Consider the following 24375-nt stretch of genomic DNA (forward strand, 5'->3'; position numbering starts at 1 on the left):
ACTGTACCCCAGTGTTATACAGTGACAGACCTGTACCCACCAGTACTGTAACCCAGTTAGTGACAGACCTGTACCCACCAGTACTGTACCCGTTATAGTGACAGACCTGTACCCACCACTACTGTACCCGAGTTAGAGACAGACCTGTACCCACCAGTACTGTACCCCAGTGTTATACAGTGACAGACCTGTACCCACCAGTACTGTACCCCAGTGTTAGTGACAGACCTGTACCCACCAGTACTGTACCGCAGTGTTATAGAGTGGCAGGCCTGTACCCACCACTACTGTACCCCAGTGTTATAGTGACAGACCTGTACCCACCAGTGCTGTATCCGTGTGTTATGCAGTGACAGACCTGTACCCACAGGTACTGTACCCCAGTGTTATAGTGACAGACCTGTACCCACCAGTGCTGTATCCGTGTGTTATGCAGTGACAGGCCTGTACCCACAGGTACTGTACCGCAGTGTTATACAGGGACAGACCTGTACCCACCAGTACTGTACCGCAGTGTTATAGTGACAGACCTGTACCCACCAGTACTGTACCCCAGTGTTATACAGCAACAGACCTGTACCCACCAGTACTGTACCCCAGTGTTATACAGTGACAGACCTGTACCCACCAGTACTGTACCCCAGTGTTATACAGTGACAGACCTGTATCCACCAGTACTGTACCCCAGTGTTACACAGTGACAGACCTGTACCCACCAGTACTGTACCCCAGTGTTATACAGTGACAGACCTGTACCCACCAGTACTGTACCCCAGTGTTATACAGTGACAGAGCTGTACCCACCAGTACTGTACCCCAGTGTTATACAGTGACAGACCTGTACCCACCAGTACTGTACCCCAGTGTTATACAGTGACAGACCTGTATCCACCAGTACTGTACCCCAGTGTTACACAGTGACAGACCTGTACCCACCAGTACTGTACCCCAGTGTTATATAGTTCAAAATGCTCTCTCCGGACACAACTCAAGTTTGGGGGGACAGAATCTAGAATTGAGCTATATCCATATCAGGAGTGGACACTGAACTTCCGACACTCACTCTTATACTTTACTGAATTGTTAAGCGGGCCTGGGGTGATTTGAATGCGGTTGCTGCCCCGTGTGTTGGTGAACGGGGTCCGTTTCGGCCGTGTGTCCCACCCACTTAAAGCTGCTATTACGTGCATTCCTACTTCGCGGCAAACAGCGAATCCCGGGCCCGGAGCTCCCGACCGAGACAGCCAATCCCGGAGCTCCGGACCGAGACAGCCAATCCCAGGCCCGGAGCTCCCGACCGAGACAGCCAATCCCGGAGCTCCGGACCGAGACAGCCAATCCCGGGCCCGGAGCTCCCGGCCGAGACAGCCAATCCCGGAGCTCCGGACCGAGACAGCCAATCCCGGGCCCGGAGCTCCCGGCCGAGACAGCCAATCCCGGAATTCCGGAGCTCCCGACCGAGACAGCCAATCCCGGAGCTTCCGACCGCGACAGCCAATCCTGGGCCCGGAGCTCCCGGCCGAGACAGCCAATCCCGGAGCTCCGGACCGAGACAGCCAATACCGGGGCTCCCAGCCGAGACAGCGAATCCCGGGCCCGGAGCTCCCGACCGAGACAGCCAATCCCGGAATTCCAGCGCTCCCGACCGAGACAGCCAATCCCGGGCCCGGAGCTCCCAACCGTGACAGCGAATCCCGGAGCTCCCGACCGAGACAGCCAATCCCGGAGCTCCCGGCCGAGACAGCGAATCCCGGGCCCGGAGCTCCCGACCGAGACAGCCAATCCCGGGCCCAGAGCTCCCGACCGAGACAGCCAGTCCCGGGCCCGGAGCTCCCGACCGAGACAGCCAATCCCGGAGCTCCGGACCGAGACAGCGAATCTCGGAGCTCGGATTCCCCGACCAAGACAGCCAATCCCGGAGATCCCAACCGAGACAGCGAATCTCGGATTCCTCGACCGAGACAACGAATCCCGGGGCTCCCGGCCGAGAAGCCAATCCCGGGCCCGGAGCTCCCGACCGAGACAGCCAATCCCGGAGCTCCGGACCGAGAGAGCCAATCCCAGAGCCCCCGACCGAGACAGCGAATCCCGGGCCCGGAGCTCCCAACCGAGACAGCAAATCCTGGAATTCCGGAGCTCCTGACCGAGACAGCCAATCCCGGGCCCGGAGCTCCCAACCGAGACAGCCAATCCTGGAATTCCGGAGCTCCCGACCGAGACAGCCAATCCCGGAGCTCCCGACCGCGACAGCCAATCCTGGGCCCGGAGCTCCCGGCCGAGACAGCCAATCCCGGAGCTCCGGAGCTCCCGACTGAGGCAGCCAATCCCGGAATTCCAGAGCTCCCGACCGAGACAGCCAATCCCGGGCCCGGAGCTCCCGACCGTGACAGCGAATCCCAGAGCTCCCGACCGAGACAGCCAATCCCGGGCCCGGAGCTCCCGACCGAGACAGCCAATCCCGGAGCTCCCGACCGAGACAGCCAATCCCGGAGCTCCCGACCGAGACAGCCAATCTCAGAGCTCGGATTCCCCGACCAAGACAGCCAATCCCGGAGATCCCAACCGAGACAGCGAATCTCAGATTCCTCGACCGAGACAACGAATCCCGGGGCTCCCGGCCGAGAAGCCAATCCCGGGCCTGGAGCTCCCGACCGAGACAGCGAATCCCGGGCCCGGAGCTCCTGACCGAGACAGCCAATACCAGGCCCGGAGCTCCCGACCGAGACAGCGAATCCCGGGGCTCCCGGCCGAGACAGCGAATCCCGGGCCCGGAGCTCCCGAGCGAGACAGCGAATCCCGGAGCGCCCGACTGAGACAGCGAATCCCGGAGCTCCGAACCGAGACAGCGAATCCCAATCCCGGAGCCCCCGGCCGAGACAGCGAATCCCGGACACCACTTCCACCCTCGCTGCCCGTCTCCCGCCCACACCAGCCCTGGGCAGCACAGGCCGCGATGGTTGAAGCCACCAGCTGCCCTCGGATGAAGGTGTCCCGAGCTTTGGGAGACGTCGTTCATGCAGTAGGTTCTGGATTCTTTCACCTTCAAGGATCCAAGGTTACACAGAAAAGGGAATCGTGCCAGAGGACTTGCGGACAGCTAAGGTTATACCAATATTTACTAAGGGAGATAGAATAAGTCCAGGGAACTATAGACCGGTTAGCTTAATATCAGTGGTAGGAAAGGTAATGGAATCCTTATTGAAAGATGTAATAGAAAAACATCTAGAAACTGAATATATAATGAAGAGTAGTCAGTGCAGATTCCAAAAGGGAAGATCCTGCTTGACCAACCTTATTGAAATCTTTGAAGAAGTAACAGAGAGAGTAGACAAGGGTAATGTAGACATAATATATTGGAATTTCCAAAAGGCCTTCGATAAGGCTCCCGGTTAAGTCGCGCCTCGATTTCAGAAGTGGGGGGGGGTAAACACCAGCAGCCAACAGGATTCCTGTTCACACCCGCAATCCTCGGGGCAGGCGACCAATCACAGCTCAACTGTGTGTAGCCCCAGGAGAGTGTCAGCTTGTGTCAAACCCCAAATAAAAAGCCCATGGGATCCAAGGCAAAGTGGCAAGTTGGATCCAAAATTGGCTCAGAGGCAGGAAACAAAGGGTAATGGTCGAAGGGGGTTTGTGACTGGAAGGCTGTTTCCAGTGGGGTTCCGCAGGGCTCAGTACTCGGTCCCTTCCTTTTTGTGGTATATCTCAATGATTTGGACTTGAATGAGGAAGTATGATTAAGAAGTTTGCAGATGATACAAAAATCGGCTGTGTGGTGGATAATGAAGGCGGCGGCTGCAGACTGCAGGAAGATATCAATGGACTGGTCAGGTGGGTAGAACAGTGGCAAATGGAATTCAATCTGGAGAAGTGTGAGGTAATGCATTTGGGGAGGGCTAACAAGGCAAGGGAATACACATTAAATGGTAGGACACTGAGTAGTGTAGAGGAACAAAGGGACCTCGGAGTGCATGTCCACAGATCCCTGAAGGTAGCAGGCCAGGTAGATAATGTGGTTAAGAAGGCATACGGAATGCTTGCCTTTATTAGCCGTGGCACAGAATACAAGAGCAGTGGGGTTATGCTTCAACTGTATAAAACACTAGTTAGGCCTCAGCTAGAGTACTGCGTGCAGTTCTGGTCACCACATTACAGGAAGGATGTGATTGCACTAGAGAGGGTGCAGAGAAGAGTTACTAGGATGTTGCCTGGACTGGAGAATTTTAGCTATGAGGAAAGATTGGATCGGCTGGGGTTGTTTTCCTTGGAACAGAGGAGGCTGAGGGGAGATTTAATTGAGGTGTATAAAATTATGAGGGGCCCAGATAGAGTGGATAGGAAGGACCTATGTCCCTTAGCAGAGAGGTCAATAACCAGGGGTCATAGATTGAAAGTAATTGGTAGAAGGATTCGAGGGGAGTTGAGGAGAAATGTTTTCACCCAGAGGGTGGTGGGGGTCTGGAACTCACTGCCTGAAAGGGTGGGAGAGGCAGAAACCCTCATCACATTTAAAAAGTACTTGGATGTACACTTGAAGTGCCGGAACCTACAGGGCTACGGACCAAGAGCGGGAAAGTGGGATTATGGTGGAGAGCTCTTTGTGGGCCGGCACAGACATGATGGGCCGAATGGCCTCCTTCTGCGCTGTAAATTTCTATGATCTGAACAACACAATCTCCGGACAGAGCAAGGTGTATAGTACAAAGTATTTACAGCCCAGAAACAGGCCATTCGGCCCCACTGCTCCGTGCTGGTGTTTCTGCTCCACACGAGCCTCCTCCCACCCCTCTTCATCTCACCCCATCACCATATCCTTCGATTCCTTTCTCCCTCATGAGTTTATCTACACTGTTGTTGTGTACAGTGCAGAATAAGGAGTATTTTACCTTTATCAGGTGTAATGGGGTGATATACTTATTATTCTGCAGTTTTGGTCGCCTTACCTGAGGAAGGACATTCTTGCCATGGAGGGAGTGCAGCGAAGATTCACCAGGCTGATACCTCGGATGGCAGGAATGACGTATGAGGAGAGATTGTGTCAATTGAGCTTATACTCACTGGAGTTTAAAAGATTGAGAGGGGATCTCATTGAAACTTATAAAATTCTGTCAGGCCTGGACAGACTAGATGCAGGAAGGATGTTCCCGATGGCTGGGAAGTCCAGAACCAGGGGTCATAGTCTAAGGATAAGGGGTAAGCCATTCAGGACAGAGATGAGGAGGAATTTCTTCACCCAGAGAGTGGTGAACCTGTGGAATTCTCTACCACAGAAGGCAGTAGAGGCCAATTCATTAAATATATTCAAGAAGGAGTTGGATATATTTCTTAAGGCTAAAGGGATCAAGGGATATGGGGAGAAAGCAGGGACAGGGTACTGAATTTGGATGATCAGCCATGATCTCATTGAATGGCGGAGCAGGCTCGAGGGGCCGAATGGCCTACTCCTGCTCCTATCTTCTATGTTTCTATGTTTCTATTCTGTACTGTACAGGGGACAGTGTTATGGGCAGAAGCATGGAGTTCAATGCGGAGAAGTGTGAAGTGATGCACTTTGGGAGGACTAATATGGAAAGACTCTACACTATAAATAGTCCGATTCTGGAAAGTGTCGATGAGCGGAGAGACCTTGGTGTCCATATACAGAAATCCTTAAAGGAGGCGGGGCAAGTTAATAAGGCGGTTAAAAAAACATATGTGTTACATGGGTTTATAAATAGGGGAATAGAATATAAAAGCAGAGATCAGGCTGGAACTTTATAAATCACTGGTTAGGCCTCGGCTGGAGAATTGTGGACAATTCTGGGCCCCGCACTTCAGGAAAGAGGTAAAGGCCTTCGAACGGGTAGAGAGGAGGGTTACCAGGATGTTACCAGGGACGGGGGACTTCAGTTATGGGGAGAGGTTGGAAAGGTTCGGACTGTTCCCCTTGGAACAGAGCAGGTTAAGAGGTGACCGAATCGAGGTTTTCAGATGATGAGAGGTTTGGATCGAGTAGATCGAGAAAAACTGCTCCCTCTGGAGAGTGGGTCAATAACCAGAGGTCACAGATTTAAATCACTGGTGAAAGATCGAGGGGAGACGAGGAGAAATGTTTTCACTCGAGTGTTGTGGGGATCTGGAACGCTCGACCTGAAAAGGTGACGGAAACTGATTCCATCAATAATTTAAACGGGAGTTGGACGGGTTCTGGAGGATGTGGGGCTCACAGGGTTACGGACAAGAAGCGGCGGTGGGGGGGGGGGGACTGAGCACGATGGCTCTTTCACAGACCCAGCACAGGCACGATGGGCCGAATGGCCTCCTGCGCTGTAAGTTTCTCTGATTCTGCTGTCCCCAGGCACTGCACAGAATAAGGTGCATATTACCCCCTTACTCCTGATAACTCCCCATGTACAGTACCAAACTGTACCCCCACCGCACACCATTCACCCACAACACCCCCCCAAACTGTACCCCCACCACACACCATTCACCCACAACACCACCCCCCCAAACTGTACCCCCACCACACACCATTCACACACAACACCCCCCCAAACTGTACCCCCACCACACACCATTCACCCACAACACCACCCCCCCAAACTGTACCCCCACCGCACACCATTCACCCACAACACCCCCCCAAACTGTACCCCCACCACACACCATTCACCCACAACACCCCCCCAAACTGTACCCCCACCACACACCATTCACCCACAACACCACCCCCCCAAACTGTACCCCCACCGCACACCATTCACCCACAACACCCCCCCAAACTGTACCCCCACCGCACACCATTCACCCACAACACCCCCCCAAACTGTACCCCCACCACACACCATTCACCCACAACACCCCCCCAAACTGTACCCCCACCGCACACCATTCACCCACAACACCCCCCCAAACTGTACCCCCACCACACACCATTCACCCACAACACCCCCCCAAACTGTACCCCCACCGCACACCATTCACCCACAACACCCCCCCAAACTGTACCCCCACCGCACACCATTCACACACAACACCCCCCCAAACTGTACCCCCACCACACACCATTCACCCACAACACCACCCCCCCAAACTGTACCCCCACCACACACCATTCACACACAACACCCCCCCCAAACTGTACCCCCACCACACACCATTCACACACAACACCCTCCCAAACTGTACCCCCACCACACACCATTCACCCACAACACCCTCCCCCAAACTGTACCCCCACCACACACCATTCACACACAACACCACCACCCCAAACTGTACCCCCACCACACACCATTCACACACAACACCACCCCCCCAAACTGTACCCCCACCGCACACCATTCACACACAACACCACCACCCCAAACTGTACCCCCACCACACACCATTCACCCACAACACCACCACCCCAAACTGTACCCCCACCACACACCATTCACACACAACACCACCCCCCCAAACTGTACCCCCACCACACACCATTCACACACAACACCCCCCCAAACTGTACCCCCACCACACACCATTCACCCACAACACCACCCCCCCAAACTGTACCCCCACCACACACCATTCACACACAACACCACCCCCCCAAACTGTACCCCCACCACACACCATTCACCCACAACACCCCCCCAAACTGTACCCCCACCGCACACCATTCACCCACAACACCCTCCCCCAAACTGTACCCCCACCACACACCATTCACCCACACCACCCCCCCAAACTGTACCCCCACCACACACCATTCACCCACACCACCCCCCCAAACTGTACCCCCACCACACACCATTCACCCACAACACCACCACCCCAAACTGTACCCCCACCGCACACCATTCACACACAACACCCCCCCAAACTGTACCCCCACCACACACCATTCACCCACAACACCCCCCCAAACTGTACCCCCACCACACACCATTCACCCACAACACCACCCCCCCAAACTGTACCCCCACCACACACCATTCACCCACAACACCCTCCCCCAAACTGTACCCCCACCACACACCATTCACCCACAACACCCCCCCAAACTGTACCCCCACCACACACCATTCACCCACAACACCACCACCCCAAACTGTACCCCCACCGCACACCATTCATCCACAACACCCCCCCAAACTGTACCCCCACCACACACCATTCACCCACAACACCACCACCCCAAACTGTACCCCCACCGCACACCATTCATCCACAACACCCCCCCAAACTGTACCCCCACCACACACCATTCACCCACAACACCACCCCCCCCAAACTGTACCCCCACCACACACCATTCACACACAACACCCCCCCAAACTGTACCCCCACCACACACCATTCACCCACAACACCACCCCCCCAAACTGTACCCCCACCACACACCATTCACACAAAACACCCCCCCAAACTGTACCCCCACCACACACCATTCACCCCAACACCCCCCCAAACTGTACCCCCACCACACACCATTCACACACAACACCACCCCCCCAAACTGTACCCCCACCACACCATTCACACACAACACCCCCCCAAACTGTACCCCCACCACACACCATTCACCCACAACACCCTCCCCCAAACTGTACCCCCACCACACACCATTCACCCACAACACCACCACCCCAAACTGTACCCCCACCGCACACCATTCACCCACAACACCCCCCCAAACTGTACCCCCACCACACACCATTCACCCACAACACCCCCCCCAAACTGTACCCCCACCACACACCATTCACCCACAACACCCTCCCCCAAACTGTACCCCCACCACACACCATTCACACACAACACCCCCCCAAACTGTACCCCCACCACACACCATTCACCCACAACACCCTCCCCCAAACTGTACCCCCACCACACACCATTCACACACAACACCCTCCCAAACTGTACCCCCACCACACACCATTCACCCACAACACCACCCCCCAAACTGTACCCCCACCGCACACCATTCACACACAACACCCCCCCCAAACTGTACCCCCACCACACACCATTCACCCACAACACCCCCCCAAACTGTACCCCCACCACACACCATTCACACACAACACCCCCCCAAACTGTACCCCCACCGCACACCATTCACACACAACACCACCCCCCCCAAACTGTACCCCCACCACACACCATTCACCCACAACACCCCCCCAAACTGTACCCCCACCGCACACCATTCACACACAACACCCCCCCAAACTGTACCCCCACCACACACCATTCACCCACACCACCCCCCCAAACTGTACCCCCACCACACACCATTCACACACAACACCCCCCCCAAACTGTACCCCCACCACACACCATTCACACACAATACCCCCCCAAACTGTACCCCCACCACACACCATTCACCCACAACACCCCCCCAAACTGTACCCCCACCGCACACCATTCACCCACAACACCCTCCCCCAAACTGTACCCCCACCACACACCATTCACCCACACCACCCCCCCAAACTGTACCCCCACCACACACCATTCACCCACACCACCCCCCCAAACTGTACCCCCACCACACACCATTCACCCACAACACCACCACCCCAAACTGTACCCCCACCACACACCATTCACCCACAACACCCCCCCAAACTGTACCCCCACCACACACCATTCACCCACAACACCCCCCCAAACTGTACCCCCACCACACACCATTCACCCACAACACCACCCCCCCAAACTGTACCCCCACCACACACCATTCACCCACAACACCCTCCCCCAAACTGTACCCCCACCACACACCATTCACCCACAACACCCCCCCAAACTGTACCCCCACCACACACCATTCACCCACAACACCACCACCCCAAACTGTACCCCCACCGCACACCATTCATCCACAACACCCCCCCAAACTGTACCCCCACCGCACACCATTCACCCACAACACCCCCCCAAACTGTACCCCCACCACACACCATTCACCCACAACACCACCACCCCAAACTGTACCCCCACCGCACACCATTCATCCACAACACCCCCCCAAACTGTACCCCCACCACACACCATTCACCCACAACACCACCCCCCCAAACTGTACCCCCACCACACACCATTCACACACAACACCCCCCCAAACTGTACCCCCACCACACACCATTCACCCACAACACCACCCCCCCAAACTGTACCCCCACCACACACCATTCACCCCAACACCACCCCCACCACACACCCACAACACCACCCCCCCCAAACACCATTCACACACAACACCCCCCCAAACTGTACCCCCACCACACACCATTCACCCACAACACCACCCCCCCAAACTGTACCCCCACCACACACCATTCACACAAAACACCCCCCCAAACTGTACCCCCACCACACACCATTCACCCCAACACCCCCCCAAACTGTACCCCCACCACACACCATTCACACACAACACCACCCCCCCAAACTGTACCCCCACCACACACCATTCACACACAACACCCCCCCAAACTGTACCCCCACCACACACCATTCACCCACAACACCCTCCCCCAAACTGTACCCCCACCACACACCATTCACCCACAACACCACCACCCCAAACTGTACCCCCACCACACCATTCACCCACAACACCACCACCCCAAACTGTACCCCCACCGCACACCATTCACCCACAACACCCCCCCAAACTGTACCCCCACCACACACCATTCACCCACAACACCCCCCCAAACTGTACCCCCACCACACACCATTCACCCACAACACCCTCCCCCAAACTGTACCCCCACCACACACCATTCACACACAACACCCCCCCAAACTGTACCCCCACCACACACCATTCACCCCAACACCACCCCCACCACACACCATTCACACACAACACCCCCCCAAACTGTACCCCCACCACACACCATTCACCCACAACACCCCCCCACAAACTGGAAAACCAAGCACTCCAGGGTACCTCTACCACTTCGAAGGACAAGGGCAGCAGGCGCAAGTTCCCCTCCAAGTCACACACCATCCTGCCTTGGAAATATATCGCCGTTCCTTCATCGTCACTGGATCAAAATCCTGGAACTCCCTCCCTAACAGCACTGTGGGTGTACCTTCACCACACGGACTGCAGCGGTTCAAGGCGGCGGCTCACCACCACCTTCTCAAGGGCAACTAGGGATGGGCAATAAATGCTGGCGAAGCCCACATCCCATAAATGAATTTTTTTTAATGGACAGACTCGCAGTGATCAATGATCATCTCTTCATCTCGCATGGAAACCATCAAAACTACCGAAAAATTAACTTCATGTTCACTCCACGATCAAGAACAATTTATGAAACAAACTTCTCATAAAAATCCTATCTTAAACCACAGGCCAGTCACCGTATCAGGTCTGACAGTCACAGGGCTCAAGTTTCCATCAGTTATATCAGCGCGATCCGGGCGGAACCGGCCATTCCAGCGCAAAAAGATCAGGGAATTTAAACGTAGGTGAGTTATGCCCAAAACCACTTCTCTCGCGTTTTCCCCAATCCTTTACACTGCTTTACAATTCAATTCGCCCGCATCAGGCCAATCAAAATTCACCAGAAAAGGGAAGAGTGCCAGAGGACTGGCGGACAGCTAAGGTTATAACTATATTTACAAAGGGAGATAGAATAAATCCAGGGAACTATAGCTTAATATCAGTGGTAGGAAAGGTAATGGAATCCTTATTGAAAGATGTAATAGAAAAACATCTAGAAACTGAAGATATAAGAGTAGTCAGTGCAGATTCCAAAAGGGAAGGTCCTGCTTGACCAACCTTACTGAATTCTTTGAAGTAACAAAGAGTAGACAAGGGTAATGTAGTAGACAGAATATATTGGAATTTTCAGAAGGCCTTCGATAAGGCTCCTGGTTCAGCAGCACCTCGATTTCAAAATTCTCATCCTTGTCTTCAAATCCCTCCATGGCCTCGCCCCTCCCTATCTCTGTAATCTCCTCCAGCCCCACAACCACCCCCCCCCCCCTCCCCGAGATATCTGCGCTCCTCTAATTCTGCCCTCTTGAGCATCACTGATTATAATCGCTCAACCTTTGGTGGCCGTGCCTTCTGTTCCTGGGCCCTAAGCTCTGGAATTCCCTGCCTAAACCTCTCCGCCTCTCTACCTCTCTCTCCTCCTTTAAGACGCTCCTTAAAACCGACCTCTTTGACCAAGCTTTTGGTCGCCTGCCCTAATTTCTCCTGATGTGGCTCGGTGTCAAATTCTTTAAAATACTCCTGTGCAGCGCCTTGGGACGTTTTAGTACTTTAAAGGCACTACATAAATACACGTCGTTGTTGGAACCGCGGAGCAGACTCATGATTAACGTCAGTGCATGTGGAATCAGGGGGCAAACAGCAGAATGGACAGCAAGCTGGCTATAAAACAGAGAGTGGGGCTAAAGATAGTTTCTCAGATTGGCAAATGGTGGGCGGTGATGTTCCACAAGGATCGGTGCTGGGACCACCATTGTTCACCATTTATGTGAACGATTTGGACTCGGGAATCAGAAGAACAATTTCATCATTTGCTGACGATGCCAAATTGAGGAATGGTTAACACAGAGGACTGCAACAAAATACAGGAAGACATTAATAAACTTGCAGAATGGGCGTGTAATTGGCAAATGAACATCAATATAGAGAAGTGGGAGGTGGTACATTTTAGGAGGATGAATAAGGAGGCCACACACTGCTTGGATGCTGCAGATGGGGTCTGACCAAGGCTCTGTACAACTGAAGCATCATTTCCTCCCCTTTGTATTCCAGCCCTCGAGATAAAGGGGGACTGGAATAGCTGCAGCACGGTCGATTTCCGGCCTCGGAATCGGCAAGCTCGCTGCAGGGAGCGCGTTTCGTGCTCACAACTCGCCTACCGCGTGTTACTGAGGCCACCCGGAAAATTCCCCCGCAGGCGCCTCTGGGCAGCTGCCGCACTCTCCACACCCAGAAGACCCGGCCCCACCGCTTGTCCCATTGCATCCCCACTCAACCAGCACCATCTTCCTTGAATTCCTCATTAACACAAGTACAGACAGCTTGACAGGGAGCTGGGTGGCCGTGTCCAGGCTGCTCACACCTTCCTGCTAACTGTCTGCAGCTGGGTTTATACAGGCAGCACAGACAGAGGCTGGGAAACATGGGCTTTGGGTATTTAGTGACTCCGCTCTCCTCTCTTTACCCCGGGTCTGTGAACAGCAGGAACTCAGGGTGAACAGAGCAAAGTGTTAGCACCTAATGCGCCAGTCTCCATCCACGCTACTTAGAAATAACAGAGAGGCTTTACAGCTCCGGGGCGGGGGCGGGGGTAACACCAGCAGCCAACAGGATTCCTGTTCACACTTCACACCCACAATCCTCGACGGATATGATGTAATTGGGATTACGGAGACATGGCTCCAGGGTGACCAAGGCTGGGAATTCAACATCCAGGGGTATTCAATATTCAGGAAGGACAGGAAAAAAGGAAAAGGAGGTTGGGTAGCAATGCTGGTTAAAGAGGAGATTAACACAATTGTAAGGAAGGATATTAGCTCTGATGATGTGGAATCTGTATGGGTAGAGCTGAGAAATACCAAGGGGCAGAAAACGTTAGTGGGAGTTGTATACAGACCCCCAAACAGTAATGCTGAGGTTGGGGATGGCATTAAATGGGAAATTAGAGACACGTGCAATAAGGGCACAGCAGTTATCATGGGTGACTTTAATCTACATGTAGATTGGGCTAGCCAAATTAGTAACAATACCGTGGAGGAGGAATTCCTGGAGTGTATACGGGATGGTTTCCTGGACCAATATGTCGAGGAACCAACTGGAGATCAGGCCATCTTAGATTGGGTATTATGTAATGATAAAGGATTGATTAGCAATCTTGTTATGCGAGGCCCCTTGGGGAGGAGCGATCATAATATGATAGAATTCTTCATTAAGATGGAGAGTGAAATAGTTGAGAGACTAGGGTCCTGAATTTAAATAAAGGAAACTACGATGGTATGAGGCGCGAGTTGGCTAGGATGGATTGGAGAACGTTACTTAAAGGGTTGACGGTGGATAGGCAATGGCAAACATTTAAAGATCGCATGGATGAACTACAGAATTTGTTCATCCCTGTCTGGGATAAAAAATAAAACAAAAGGTGGCTCAACTGTGGCTAACAAGGGAAATTAGGGATAGCATAAGATCCAAGGAGAGGACATATAAATTGGCCAGAAAATGCAGCAAACCTGAGGATTGGCAGCAGTTTAGGATTCAGCAAAAGAGGACAAAAGGATTCATTAAGAGGGGGAAAATAGAGTATGAGAGTAAGCTTGCAGGGAACATAAAAACTGACTGTAAAAGCTTCTATAGATATGTGAAGAGAAAAAGATTGGTGAAGTCAAGCGTAGGTCCCTTGCAGTCAGAATCAGGGGAATTTATAATGGGGAACAAAGAAATGGCAGACCAATTAAATACATACCTTGGTTCTGTCTTCACAAAGGAGGACACAAATAACCTCCCAGAGATGTCGGGGAACATAGGGTCTGATTAAAGGGTGGAACTGAAAGAAATCAGTATTTGTAAGGAAATTGACGGGATTGAAGGCGGATAAATCCCCAGGGCCTGATAATCTACATCCTAGGGTACTTAAGGAAGTGGCCCTAGAAATAGTAGATGCATTGCTGGTCATCTTCCAAAATTCTATAGACTCTGGAACAGTTCCCATGGATTGGAGGGTAGCTAATGTTACCCCACTATTCAAAAAAGGTGGTAGAGAGAAAACGGGGAACCTCGGTAAGCCTGACATCGGTAGTGGGGAAAATGCTAGAGTCCATTATAAAAGATGTAATAGCAGAGCACTTGGAAAACACTGTCAGGATCGGACAAAGTCAATATGGATTTACAAAAGGTAAATCATGCTTGACTAATCTATTGGTTTTTTTTTTGAGGATGTAACTGGTAGAATAGATAAGGGAGAACCAGTGGATGTGGTGTATTTGGACTTTCAGAAGGCTTTTGATAAGGTCCCGCATAAGAGATTAGCGTGCAAAGTTAAAGCACATGGGATTGGGGGTAAGGTACTGACTTGGATAGAGAACTGGTTGGCAGACAGGAAGCAAAGAATTGCAATAATCAGGACCCCAGCTATTCACAATATATATTAATGATCTAGACGAGGGAACTCGATGTAATATCTCCAAGATTGCAGACAACACAAAGCTGGGTGGGCGTGTGTGCTGTGAGGAGGATGCAAAGAAACTCCAGTATGATTTGGACAGGTTGAGTGATGGGCCGATGCATGGCAGATGCAATATAACGTGGATAAATGCGAGGTTATCCACTTTGGTGGCAAAAACAGGAAGGCAGATTATCTGAATGGCAATAGATTGGGAAAAGGGGAAGTGCAATGAGACCTGGGTGTCCTTGTGCACCAGTCGTTGAAGGTAAGCATGCAGGTGCAGCAGGCGGTTAAGAAGGCAAATGGTATGTTGGCCTATGGTATGTTGGCCTTCATAGCGAGAGGATTAGAGTACAGGAACAAGGATGTCTTGCTGCAGTTTTACAGGGCCTTGGTGAGACCACACCTTGAGTATTGTGTGCAGTGTTGGTCGCCTTATCTGAGGAAGGATGTTCTTGCCATGGAGGGAGTGTAGCGAAGATTCACCAGACTGATACCTGGGATGGCAAGAATGACATATGAAGAGAGATTGGGTCGATTAGGCTTATATTCGCTAGAGTTTAGAAGAATGAGAGGGGATCTCATTGAAACTTATAAAATTCTAACAGGACTAGATAGACTAGATGCAAGAAGGATGTTCCCGATGGCGGGGGAGTCCAGAACCAGGGGTCACAGTCTAAGGATAAGGGGTAAGCCATTTAGGACAGAGATGAGGAGGAATTTCTTCAACCAGAGAGTGGTGAACCTGTGGAATTCTCTACCACAGACGCCAGTTGAGGCCAATTCATTAAATATATTCAAGAAGGAGTTGGATATATTTCTTGAGGCTAAAGGGATCAAGGGATATGGGGAGAAAGCAGGGACAGGGTACTGAATTTGGATGATCAGCCATGATCTCATTGAATGGCGGAGCAGGTTCGAGGGGCCGAATGGCCGACTCCTGCTCCTATCTTCTATGTTTCTATGACTGGTGGGAGAGGCAAATGTCGCCCCAGGAGAGAGTGTGAGCTTGTGTCAAACCCCAAATAACAACACAATCTCAGGACAGAGCAAGGTGTATATTACAAAGTATTTACAGCCCAGAAACAGGCCATTCGGCCCAACTGGTCCGTGCCGGTGTTTCTGCTCCACACGAGCCTCCTCCCATCCCTCTTCATCTCACCCCTTCGGCATAACCTTCGATTCCTTTCTCCCTCATGTTTTTATCTACACTGCCGTTGTGTACAGTGCAGAATAAGGCGTATTTTACCTTTATCAGGAGTAATGGGGTGATATACTCATTATTCTGTACTGTACAGGGGACAGTGTTATGGGCAGAAGCATGGAGTTCAATGCGGAGAAGTGTGAAGTGATGTGATTTGGGAGGACTAAAATGCACTGGTTCGGGAAGGCTTTTGAAATCGCGCTCCTTCTCCTGGAGCACAGGCACTCCCAGGCCGGTTTGAAAGTTTCCTCATATCAAAAAATATTTAATTTACTAAGAAACTGACGAGCGTACACCAGTGAAACTATTAAATGGTTCAAAATCTTTTAAGTCATGTTCAGTGATTTTAGATCAGGTTACTCACAGGTGAAAGACTGGACACCCCGATTAAAGCGATTATTATTGACGATTAACCCATTTTCCACAGTATTAATAAAACTGCACCTGGTTACGCCTTTTAAATATATCAAGGAATACTTTTTAATGTCAAAAAAAGTAAACGAATTACTTTTTGTCATGGTCATTGAAGATTTTACGTTTGTGATTATACAAACAAATTTTATCGGAAACATGAACTGAGACCGAGGCAGCGCAATTTTGAGCGCAATTTTCCGATTGTCCCCAAAGCAGAAACTCTACCCCACAGTTTCTAAAACGAGACGAATCAGGTCAGTGCCGAGGGGCCACTGAATGAAGAGGAGCTTCCATCTCCAGAGAGACGGGTACCCAAGCTCTTACCCCCCACTTCTCCAATCACAGTCCCTGGCTTGACAAAGGCCACAGTGCAGACACCAGAGGTGAGCAACCTGTGACAGGAGGTGGGGTGGAGAATACTGAAGAATTTATCTTAAACCTCAGCGTTGCATTTGTTAACTCGGAGAGCAAGGGGTCAGGGAAATTAAGTGAGCCAGTCAGCAGTCAGCGTTAAACTGAAACGGTGGCAGCAGTGTCTGTAATAAGGTGCTGGATTCATTCTTTCACTGCTCACTTCGGAGACTAACTCAACACCTGGTCCAGTCGCCTCCACTTTTTCTTTTGTCTTAATTATTACGAGGCAAAATTTCAATTTGTGAAAATTCTTGGCAACAGCGTTAAATCTATTAAAAACTGCTGCAGTCTCTCCTCTCCACCCCCAATAGTTATTCTCCGCCTAACATTGATCCGAGCTAGCACCAAAACAATCTATATCAGTCACCAGAGGGAGTGTGGATCGACTGCAGAGAGTGACACATCTTGAGCCTCCTCTCCCCTCCCCTCCGTGGGAAACGGTTTCCCAACACAGTATCTCCGGAGGGTTGCGGAGCGAGACCAACCCCCACAGCGAATGGTGGGGACAGACAGAGAGCAGGAATTAAATATAACTCACAGGTGCTCACGATCAAACTGCAAGAAGCTCTCATTAATCCAGCTCATCGACCGAGCCGCTTGCTCAATCATTCAGGGAGGGAGTAAGAACAGAATTTAACGGCACAGATCCCACAGCAGCTTTCCTTGTTGGGGACAATGAAATGAACATTGCCCTAAAATCACCGACAGACTGTCTGACCAGGAGCAGCTCGCAGTCGTGCTCTGGAACGAGCTGGGATCCAGCTTTCCCTGCTTCAGTCAGAACAGACTCTGATTCGCAGGTCCCGGATATTCATTAACAGAACATACAAGGAGAATCCAACGGATCTGCACAGCTCAGGCTTTCAAACCAAGGCAATGCAATGGGGGGATTGGGCGGTGTGGACCGGGACCACATTCTGCTGCAAATAATTTAGTTGCGGATCAGTGCGAAGAAAAAACCAGAGCAGCTCGGAAATTTAAAAAAACATCCATGACCCAGTAACCCTCCTGAAAGAAAAGAGCCTCCGGCACCCTGCCCGACCGGGAAAGGGGGGGGTGGGGGGAGAAAGAGAGCGGGGGGAGGAGGGGAGAGACAGACGAGCGAGGGGGGAGGACGAGAAGGGGGACGGGGGGACGGCGGGACGGGGGGACGGCGGGAAGGGGGGACGGGGGGAAGGGGGGACGGCGGGAAGGGGGGACGACGAGAAGGGGGACGGGGGGACGGCGGGACGGGGGGACGGGGGGAAGGGGGGACGGCGGGACGGCGAGAAGGGGGACGGGGGGACGGCGAGAAGGGGGACGGGGGGACGGCGAGAAGGGGGACGGGGGGGACGACGAGAAGGGGGACGGGGGGACGACGAGAAGGGGGACGGGGGGACGACGAGAAGGGGGACGGGGGGACGACGAGAAGGGGGACGGGGGGACGACGAGAAGGGGGGACGGGGGGACGACGAGAAGGGGGGACGGGGGACGACGAGAAGGGGGACGGGGGGACGACGAGAAGGGGGACGGGGGGGGACGAGAAGGGGGACGGGGGGACGACGAGAAGGGGGACGGGGGGGACGACGAGAAGGGGGACGGGGGGACGACGAGAAGGGGGACGGGGGGACGACGAGAAGGGGGACGGGGGGACGACGAGAAGGGGGACGGGGGGACGACGAGAAGGGGGACGGGGGGACGACGAGAAGGGGGACGGGGGGACGACGAGAAGGGGGACGACGAGAAGGGGGACGGGGGGACGACGAGAAGGGGGACGGGGGGACGACGAGAAGGGGGACGGGGGGACGACGAGAAGGGGGACGGGGGGACGACGAGAAGGGGGACGGGGGGACGACGAGAAGGGGGACGGGGGGACGACGAGAAGGGGACGGGGGGACGACGAGAAGGGGGACGGGGGAGGACGAGAAGGGGGACGGGGGACAGGGGGACAGGGGGGGAGAATGGGGGGTAAAGCAATGAGGGTGGGGATTGCAGGATGGGGGGAATGTGATGGGGAGGGGGAAATGGGGAAACGGGGGAGGGGGTAAAGCACTGGGGGTGGGAGAAAGGGGGTACGAGGGGAATGGGGGTAAATCAGTGAGGGGGGGGAATGTGATGGGGGAGGGGCGCTGCCCACCGCCGCCGCTCTGCCTGCTCCCCCCGCACCGAGCTTTCCCCGCCCCGGCTCCCGGCTCCAGCCCCGCCGCTCTCCCTCTCTCACCCGCCGCTCCGGCCCGGGCCCCGCGCTCCGTCTCTCGGTTCCGGCTCCTCGGCCCCGGCGGCTCCCCGCTTCCGGTCCGGCGCTCAAACTGTCCCCCCGACCCGGCGCCTCCCGCCAACCAATCAGACCGCGGGACGGCCGGGCGCCCCCAGACTGGGCTCGGGTGGCCGCGCGGCTCCCGGCCAAGAGTTCCAGGCTGCGGGGCCCAGACCCGGCGCGGGGAGCGGCACACACAACAACAACTTGTTTTTATATAGCGCCTGTAACACAGTAAAACGTCCCAAGGCGCTTCACAGGAAGATTCTGAAACAAAAAATTTGACACCAAGTCACATAAAGATAAATTAGGGACAGTGGTCAAAGAGGTAGGTTTTAAGGAGCATCTTAAAGGAGCAAAGCGAGGCGGAGAGGTTTAGGCAGGGAATTCCAGAGCTTAGGGCCGAGGCAACAGAAGGCACGGCCACCGATGGTGGAGCGATTATAATCAGGGATGCTCAAGAGGGCAGAATTAGAGGAGCGCAGATATCTCGGGGGTTGTGGGGCTGGAGGAGATTACAGAGATAGGGAGGGGCGAGGCCACGGAGGGATTTGAAAACAAGGATGAGAATTTTGAAATCGAGGCATTGCTTAACCGGGAGCCAATGTAGGTCAGCGAGCACAGGGGTGATGGGTGAACGGGTTAGGACACGGGCAGCCGAGTTTTGGATGACCTCAAGTTTACGTAGAGTGGAATGTGGGAGGCCAGCCAGGAGTGTGTTGGAATAGTCAAGTCTAGAGGTAACAAAGGCATGGATGAGGGTTTCAGCAGCGGATGAGCTGAGGCGGGGCGGAGACGGGCGATGTTACGGAGGTGGAAGTAGGCGGTCTTTGTTATGCTGCGGATATGTGGTCGGAAGCTCATTTCAGGGTCAAATATGACACCAAGGTTGTGAACAGTGTGGTTCAGCCTCAGACAGATGTTAGGGAGAGGGATGGAGTCAGTGGCTCGGGAACGGAGTTTGTGGCGGGGACCGAAAACAATGGCTTCAGTCTTCCCAATATTTAATCGGCGAAAATGTTTGTTCATCCAGAACTGTATGTCGGACAAGCAGTCTGACAATTTAGAGACCGTGGAGGGGTCGAGAGAAGAGGTAGTGAGGTAGAGCTGGGTGTCGTCAGCGTACATGTGGAAACTGACGCTGTGTTTTCGGATGATGTCGCCAAGGGGCAACATGTAGATGAGAAATAGGAGGGGGCCAAGGATAGATCCCTGGGGGACACCAGAGGTAACGATGCGGGAGCGGGAGGAGAAGCCGTTGCAGGAGATTCTCTGGTTACGATTAGATAGATAAGAATGGAACCAGGTGAGTGCAGTCCCACCCAGCTGGACAACGGTGGAGAGGTGTTGGAGAAGGATGGAGTGGTCAACCGTGTCAAAGGCTGCAGACAAGTCAAGAAGGACAAGGAGGGATAGTTTACCTTTGTCACAGTCACAAAGGATGTCATTTGTGACTGTGATACAGAATAAAGTTCCCTCTACACTGTCCCATCAAACACTCCCAGGGCAGGTACAGCACGGGTTAGATACAGAGTAAAGCTCCCTCTACACTGTCCCATCAAACACTCCCAGGGCAGGTACAGCATAGGTTAGATACAGAATAAAGCTCCTTCTGCATTGTCCCTTCAAACACTCCCAGCGCAGGTACAGTACGGGTTAGATACAGAGTAAAGCTCCCTCTACACTGTCCCATCAAACACTCCCAGGGTAGGTACAGCACGGGTTAGATACACAGGATAGCTCCCTCTACACTGTCTAATCAAGAGCTTGAGGAGTTGGGGTCCAATTTAAAAAGCAGAACCTCAAAGGTAATAATCTCTGGATTGTTACCTGAGCCATGTGCCAATTGGCATAGGGATAAGCAGATTAGAAGGTTAAATGCATGGCTCAAAGAGTGGTGCTTCATGGGGCACTGGCACTAGTACTGGGGAATGAGGGAGCTGTTCTGTTGGAACGGGCTCCACTTAAACCGGGCTGGGACCAGTGTCCTGGTGAACCAAATAGCTAGGGCAGTAGACAGGGCTTTAAACTAATGATGGGAAAGTGGGAGGATTCAGGAAAGAGTAAATTTAAAAGCAGCGAGAGAAATGTCAAGGCTCTCGAGCAGAGTAGAGTTTTGGGTAAAAATAAGCAGAGTGGGTCAGGAAGGGACAGAGAGAGTAACAAAGGTCATAGGGCATCAGTGACTGAGGTGACATCAGGGAAAATAGAAATAAGTCAAAGCTAAAGGCACTATATCTGAATGCACGAAGCATTCGCAATAAAATAGATGAATTAATAGCACAGATAGAAATTTAGAGGTTTGATCTAATAGCCATAACGGAGACGTGGTTGCAATGTGGCCAAGGTTGGGAACTAAATATTCCAGGAATACTTAACTTTTAGAAGAGAGAGGCAAAATGGAAAAGGAGGAGGGGTAGCCCTGAGAATAAAGGATGGGGTAAAGACAGTAGAGAGAAAGGATCTTAGCTCCGAAAATCAAGAAGTAGAATCAGTTTGGGTGGAGCTAAGAAACAGCAAGGGGCAGAAAACATTGGTGGGAGTTGTTTATAGGCCCCCAAACAGTAGTTGTAATGTGGGACAAACCAAATTTGCAGTAATAGTGTGGAGGACGAATTCATGGAATTTATGCAAGATAGTTTCCTAGATCAGTATGTTGAGGAAAGAACTAGGGAACAGGCTATTTTATATCTAGTATTGTGCAATGAGAAAGGGTTAATTAATAACTGTTAAGTCTGTGTGTTATAGTGAGAATTACTACACAGACCACAAGAGTAAATTCAACAGGTCTTTACTGGTTGGAGGTCGGACTATACTGAATACAATATTATTACACTGTGCTTATATACCGGTGTGGTCACCACCGGTATTACGTATACAGCAGCCAAAGAAAGTAGTACCTTTCTTAAGGTGGACCAGGCTTAAGTTCTCTTAAGGTGGAACAGGTTACATACACCACAATCCTCCCTTTTTAGCTTAACAGTCATATCCCCAAATAAACATAACATATATACATATATAACTTCAGGTATAACAGTTCAAAGGTTCAGTCTCTCAGGAGGCTTTCTGATTCGGCTTGGATAACGCCTTTCAGTGGTCTCTGATTCTTGTTGTTGACGTGCCTCCTCTAGTTGGTTGCCAATGTATTGGGTGTCATCATCATCAAATACATTCTCGGCCGAGGTAGATGCTTCAGGTTCATGAACGTCTTCCACAGCTGTCTCTGTCACAACCATGGGTTCGACCCTTGCTCTCGACTCTACCAGTTGATCCGCATGACGCCTTATCACATTATGACCAATATCTACGGTGTACATCAGAGGTCCTTGTCTGGCCCGGATTGTTCCGGACTGCCATTTTTCGTTTCCATAGCCCCTTGCCATCACTGGTTGTCCTACGTCGAAAGTTCGAGAGGTCTTGCTGTTAATATGCCGAAACTGTTTGTTTTCCACTTCCCTCCGCACATTTGGTTTTAACAAGTCCAACTTGGACCGCAACCTCCTGTTATAAAACATCATAGCAGGACTTTGGTTAGTCACGGCATGATCGGCGTTTCTATATGACATCAGGAACTTATCGACCTTGTGTTGCAGCGGAATCTGATCATCATTCATGGCCTTAATAGCCTTTTTGAATGTCTGGACAAATCTTTCAGCCAACCCGTTTGTCGCCGGATGATATGGGGCAGAGGTATAATGTTTAACTCCATTCTTCTTTAAGAATTGTTGGAATTCTTCCGATACAAACTGTGGTCCGTTGTCCGAACAGATCTGTTCTGGCAATCCGTTCCTTGCGAATATTGTTCTTAACACCGCAATTGTCTTTTCTGAAGTAGTGGTATTCATCTTGATGACTTCTGGCCATTTGGAATGTGCGTCCACCGCGATTAGGAACATGGAGTCCATGAATGGACCAGCAAAGTCAATGTGTACGCGTTGCCATGGGGCTGAAGGCCATTCCCATGGGTGTAGCGGAGCTATCGGAGGTGCATTTTGCACTTTTTGACACCCAGCGCAGCTTTTCGTTAACTCCTCAATCTGTTGGTCAATACCCAGCCACCATACGTAAGCCCTAGCAAGACTTTTCATTTTAACTCCCCCCAGATGACCTTCATGTAGTTCTTTTAAAACTCTTTCCCTTAACTTGGGAGGAATAATCACTCTTGTCCCGTACATCAAAGTACCATGGCAGACGGACAGCTGGTCTCGCCTTGCCGAGAATGCCGGTAACAGGATCACCCCGTGTTGGCCATCCTTTCACTGTCACCTCGTAGACTCTGGACAGTGTCGGGTCGTTCCTGGTTTCTCTTTCAATACTTGCGTTGGTGACAGGTAAACACTCGATAGTGGTCGAATGAAATAACTCAACAGGGTCAACTTCCGTCATGTCTTCATCTTCAGGTAGTGGCAGGCGCGACAGGCCATCAGCATTGCCATGCTGTTTCGTACCTTTGAATTCTATCTGATATTGATGTGCCCCTAAGAAAAGAGACCATCTCTGGAGACGCTGTGCTGTCATCACCGAAACACCCTTCTTAGGGTTAAAAATGGACACCAACGGTTGATGGTCCGTCAGAAGTGTGAATTTTTGGCCCTGCAGGTAATGATTAAACTTCTTCACTCCCCATACAAGGCTAAGGGCCTCCCTATCGATCTGCGCATAGTTGCGCTCAGCGGATGTCAATGATCTGGATGCAAACGAGACTGGCCTTTCCGTGCCATTTGGCAATTTATGTGAGAGTACTGCCCCAATACCATATGGAGAAGCATCACAAGCCAACCGAATAGGCAGTGTCGGGTTGAAGTGAGCCAACACTTCCTCTGAGGTGATCAATTCTTTGCTTTTGCGAAATGCCTTCTTACAGTTTTCGCCCCAGTCCCATGGTACCCCTTTCTGTAAAAGAGCGTTCAACGGATGCAGCACCGTGGATAGATTTGGCAGAAATTTAT

General features: G+C 52.2%; 1 protein-coding gene across 1 annotated transcript in view; it reads right to left on the reverse strand.

The window, feature by feature from the left end:
• Positions 1-19565, reverse strand: part of LOC147107959 (paired amphipathic helix protein Sin3b-like) — a 97351-nt gene extending 77786 nt beyond the window's left edge. Inside the window, exon 1 of the mRNA XM_086005976.1 lies at positions 19391-19565. The gene's annotated coding sequence lies outside the window, so the exon portion shown is untranslated. The remainder of the gene's footprint in view (positions 1-19390) is intronic.
• Positions 19566-24375: the final 4810 nt, after the last annotated feature.

This window comes from Somniosus microcephalus, chromosome 13, assembly GCF_052327205.1.
Source record: "Somniosus microcephalus isolate GS21.2 chromosome 13, FLI_Smic_1.0, whole genome shotgun sequence".
Taxonomy (NCBI): Eukaryota; Metazoa; Chordata; class Chondrichthyes; order Squaliformes; family Somniosidae; genus Somniosus; species Somniosus microcephalus.